At 37.3% G+C, this 5,522-nt stretch overlaps 1 long non-coding RNA gene across 1 annotated transcript; it reads right to left on the minus strand.

Annotated features, from left to right (window-relative positions):
* Positions 1-2,676: 2,676 nt before the first annotated feature.
* LOC120476695 (uncharacterized) lies at positions 2,677-4,952 on the minus strand. Its single transcript, XR_016150168.1, has 3 exons — positions 4,796-4,952; positions 3,754-3,853; positions 2,677-3,581 (listed from the first exon to the last, which is right to left on the minus strand). It is a non-coding gene; the product is annotated as an uncharacterized LOC120476695 (long non-coding RNA).
* Between the last annotated feature and the right edge of the window lie 570 nt (positions 4,953-5,522).

Here is a 5,522-nt window from a genome sequence, read left to right on the forward strand (position 1 = left end):
TATAAGTCCAAAGAATGTAAAACGGGGGTCGCCCTCCTGTGGTGATTTGTGTGAATTAAACCATTGCAAATCAAGTTTAATAAACATAAAAGAGGGTCGCCCTCTGTGGTGATTTGTGTGAATTAAAATGATGCAAATCAAGTCTAATAAACAGAAAAGTGTTGCGCCCTCCTGTGGTGATTTGTGTGAATTACATCGTCGCAAATCGAGTCTAAATAAACTTACAAACGTTTCGCCCTCCTATGGTGATTTGTGTGAATTACACCGTTGCAAATCGAGTCTAAATAAACATAAAAATGTTTTGCCCTCCTGTGGTGATTTGTGTGAATAACACCGTTTCAAATCAAGCGTAATAAACATGAAAGAGTGTCACCCTCCTGCAGTGATTTGTGTGAATTACACCATTGCAAATCAAATGTAATAAACATAAAAGAGTGTAGACCCTCAGTGGTGATTTCTGTGAATTACACCATTGCAAGTCAAGTCTTATAAACATAAAAGTGTTGCCCCCTCATGCGGTGATTTTAGGCCTAACAAACTCAGTCTTATTACCGCAAATCAGCTTAACCCACCTGCGGAGATTTTTTGTAAACTACATCGTCTAACGAGCTAGTGTAAATGCGCTACACTTCTGTAAGAGGGTGAGAGGAGAAAAACATAAGAACTTCCAAACAGAACTATTTACACTATCCGTCCTGTCTTCTGTTCAAAATTCAAATAGATATATTTGCAAATAAAAACAACAAAACAATATAAGTCCAATGAATGTAAAAGTGTTTCGCCCTCCTGTGGTGATTTGTGTGAATTACACCGTTGCAAATCGAGTCTAAAAAACATGAGTGCTGCGCCCTCCTGTGGTGATGTGTGTGAATTACACCATTGCAAATCAAGTGTAATAAACTTAAAAGAGTGTCACCCTCCTGTGGTGATTTGTGTGAATTACACCATTGCAAATCAAGTCTAATAAACATAAAAGAGTGTTTCCCTCCAGTGGTGATTTGTGTGAATTACACCATTGCAAATCAAGTGTAATAAACTTAAAAGAGTGTCACCCTCCTGTGGTGATTTGTGTGAATTACACCATTGCAAATCAAGTGTAATAAACTTAAAAGAGTGTCACCCTCCTGTGGTGATTTGTGTGAATTACACCATTGCAAATCAAGTGTAATAAACTTAAAAGAGTGTATCCCTCCTTTGGTGATTTGTGTGAATTACGCCATTGCAAATCAAGTGTATAAAACATAAAAGAGTGTATCCCTCCTTTGGTGATTTGTGTGAATTAGACCATTGCACCTCAATTCTAATAAATATAAAAGAGTTGCCCCCTCATGTGGTGATTGTAGGCCTTGCGAATTCAGTCTTATTCCCAAGAATCAGCTTAACCCATCAGCGGAGATCTATGTAAACTACATCGTCTAACGACCTAGTGTAAATGCGCTACACTTCTGTAAGAGGGTGAGAGGAGAAAAACATAAGAACTTCCAAACAGAACTATTTACACTATCTATGTTCCGTCCTGTCTTCTGTTCAAAATTCAAATAGATATATTTGCAAATAAAAACAACAAAACAATATAAGTCCAATGAATGTAAAAGTGTTTCGCCCTCCTGTGGTGATTTGTGTGAATTACACCGTTGCAAATCGAGTCTAAATGAACATAAAAGTGTTTCGCCCTCTTGTGGTCATTTGTGTGAATTACACAGTTGCAAATCGAGTCTAAATAAACTTAGAAATGTTTCGCCCTCCTGTGGTGATTTGTGTGAATTACACCGTTGCAAATCAAGTGTAATAAACATAAAATAGTGTCGCCCTCCTGTGGTGATTTGTGTGAATTACACCGTTGCAAATCAAGTCTAAAACATAAGTGTTGCGCCCTGATTTGTGTGAATTACACCATTGCAAATCAATTGTAATAAAAATAAAAGAGTGTCACCCTCCTGTGGTGATTTGTGTGAATTACACCATTGGAGACTGTACTGGTTTCCTTCTCCTTCAAGCACCTGCTGCTCACACACACTCCCATCACAGATACCTCTGAACCCGTGAGGCAGCGCTCTTACCTGTGAGCCACAGATATCTTTCAAGACATGTGCTGGAACTTATATTTCAGTGTTATCCTGAGAGTTTCCAATAAAGCAGTTAAAGTGAGAGTTGAACCCATGTTTTCATCACAGTCTTGTCCTCAGAGACTGTTTATCCACTCAACCATGGATTTTACAACAACAACTGGTTTTGGGGACTCCTTGTCTAATGAGAACAAGTGAAAGTCAGCAATAGTGTGATTTGAACTCACCCTTCGATGACGCAAAAGTGGCGTTGGTCTATCACATCTGAGACTTTGGATTAAAGTTCCTGTAAAATTGCAGCAGCAACATGTTTGACAAGCTCTGTGGTGCAGAAAATAATGATTTGCTTTTGAATGAGAAAGCCTAGTTTTTTTGCATGTATGTATGTGTGTGTGTGTAACGTTATGTATGTATGTATTTTAACAGAAGGACAGAACAGAGAGGACAGAAGAAATTTGCAGCGGTGTAATTCACATAAATCACCACAGGAGGGCGAAACACTTATGTTTATTTGACTCGATCGGACTCGGTTTGCAACGGTGTAATTCACACAAATCATCACTTTTCTTTTACTCTCTATATGTAATTCACACAAATCACCACAGGAGGGCACAGTTTTTTAGACTTTATTTGCAACGGTGTGATTCATACAAATCACCACAGGAGGGCTAAAATAATTTTAGATCTGACTTTTTTTGCATTTATATAGAAAGACGATAGGACAACACAATTCACAACACACACACACACACACACACACACACACACACACACACACACACACACACACTGATACAGTTGATACAAAGAATAACTTAAAAATAAATTTTTTTTTTTATAAGAATAGATCTGAGTAGTCAATGAATTATTAATCAATGACGATAATCTTTTACATACGCTAAGAACTTTAAACTTGAAATCTAAAACAACATAATTGACTCACAGGCTCAGCGTATAGTTGTCAACCTTACCAACCAGAAAGTCCTGTTTCAGATCCATGTTTGTTAAAGTTATTCATCATTTAACACAAAACTCTGGATCAAACCGGTTAAAAATGCTCTTCATCTCAGCAGACTCAGTGGCTCAGGAGAGAAAGAGTTGAGTTTCCATCACAGCGTCCTGAGTTCAAGTCCCACTATTGCTGACTTTCAATAGTTCTCATTAGACAAGGAGCCCCAAAAACCAGCCGTCAATGTGAAATCCATGATGGGCGAGTGGATAAACACACACTCTCTGAGAACAAGACTGATGAAGACACAGATTCAAATCTCACTTTAACTGCTTTATTGGAAACTCTCAGGATAACAGTGAAATATAAGTTCCAGCACATCATCAGCAAGAGAGCTGTGGCTCACAGGTAAGAGCGCTGCCTCACGGGTTCAGAGGTTGCTGGTTTGATCCCAGCCAGATCTCCGCGATAGGAGTGGATGTTGTGTGAGTGGCGCGCCCAAAGGAGGGGGATACCAGTACGGTCTCCCCCCGGAGCTTCCGGGACAGTCAGCAGCAGGGGTTATGCTTTTTGGAAACAAGGAAAAAAAAATTTTTTTTTATATAAAAATTTCGCCTCCTCGTCCCTTCCCCACCCGCTTAGGTTCCCATCATTTGCTTTTCAAAGGGGGAGGCCCTTCAAAAAGAAAATGATGGGAACCTACATGTTTAGTACAGTAAAACATAAGCATGTACATACCTGTCCATCAGCAGAAGTCCATCATTACAGTCAATGTCTGTCCACACGTCCCACAGCTCTGCTTCTGATGACTGGATGTAATGGTCCAAACACATTCCTTCTGTAAGGAAAGACATGAAAAAAAAGATTTTTTTTTTTTTAAAGATTAAAAAGATAGTTTTAGAAATACTCTATATTATATATTCTACATCTATAAATGAGAATGTGAAAGTTAGTCTAAAGACTAATCAATAGAAGGAAATGGAATAAATTAAAAGTCTAAAGTTGTACAGTGTGAAAATATATAACTATTATATTAATATAGTATAGTTCAGTAAGGCTGTATCAATAATAATCTTTTAATTCAATTCAAATTAAGGTGTACTTTCCTTCAAATAAACACGAATAATTGAAAACAAAAATTGTATTGCTTAATGTTTTTTAGTATTTTTTTCTTTATTAATGTTATTCATAATAATTTTTAAATTATATTTCGAAAAATCCGAGTGTGTTTGTATACGTTTGCTGAGGAGAAATTAGGGATGAGCTATATTTAGTTTGCATAGAAGTATTATGTGCAATGACATGTAACAAAAATAAACAAGAGATCATATGACAAGCTTAGGTTTTAAATGTACAGTAATCCTAAAAGGCTGGTTTCCTGCACACGGTTTAACCCTGTTTTGTTCTGTACTGTATGTATGATGGTTTTCATTAGAAGTAAATCATTATCACTGAAGCAGCAGAAACATCAGAGCAACTGACTCTATTAACAAACATCAATCCAGTATATTACCTACAGTAAGACTACAATAACAACACACAAAAAACAACATTCCTTATCATTCTGATTAAAAATGAGTTTTTCGCTTTTTGTAGAAGACACAAATGCTTTCATAACAAGCTTAAACAACATTTAGTTTACAGACACCATGAACATTACACTGACGAGCCCTGCTATGATGACATTTCAGCAGAACGATGCATCAGCGAAAAAATATAATTATACAAAACATTAAGCGTCACGATATCATTTTACAAATTTATGTCCAAAGTTACTTACCGAGAAGTTAAATGACACTCAATTCCCGCATGTTATCGGACTTTATGTCGGTGTATTTGCTGAAATATGTCCAGTTGTGTGCCTGTCATCTGCACATGTTGTAGCGTCTGTCATCAACAAGCGTCAATGTTGCCAAGGACCCAAAGGAGTCGCTCTGACAGTGAGGCCTGCTAAATAAATAAACATAAAAGTGTTTCGCCCTCCAGTGGTGATTTGTGTGAATTACAAAAAAAATAATAATAAAAAAATACAGCAATAAATACACAAACAATCTTGCAGTTGATGAGTCGATATGTTATCAATCAACGATGACCATCTTTTAGCCAGCTTAAACATGGGTGAGGATGAACTACAAATTTAAATGATTGTCATTGCATCACAGGGTCAGTGGATAGTTGACCCCCTTATAAATCAGCAAGTCCTGGTTCAAATCCCACATTCACTGAAGTTATTTATCATTTAACAGAAAACTCTGGATCAAACCTGTTGAAAACGCTCATCACCTCAGCAGTCTCAGTGGCTCAGGAGACAAAGTGTTGAGTTTCAACTGCAGTGCCTGGAGTTCAAATCCACTATTGCTGACTTTCAATTTAACTCATTAGACAAGGAGTCCTGAAAACCAGCTATTGTCGTGAAATCCAGAATAGGCGAGTGGATTAAAACACACTTTAGGATGAAAGGCAAGGCAGTAATGAAGACACGGATTCTAATCTCACTTTAACGGTTT

Source organism: Pimephales promelas, chromosome 24 (assembly GCF_988280905.1).
Source record: "Pimephales promelas chromosome 24, fPimPro1.hap1.1, whole genome shotgun sequence".
In the NCBI taxonomy this organism is placed as follows: domain Eukaryota; kingdom Metazoa; phylum Chordata; class Actinopteri; order Cypriniformes; family Leuciscidae; genus Pimephales; species Pimephales promelas.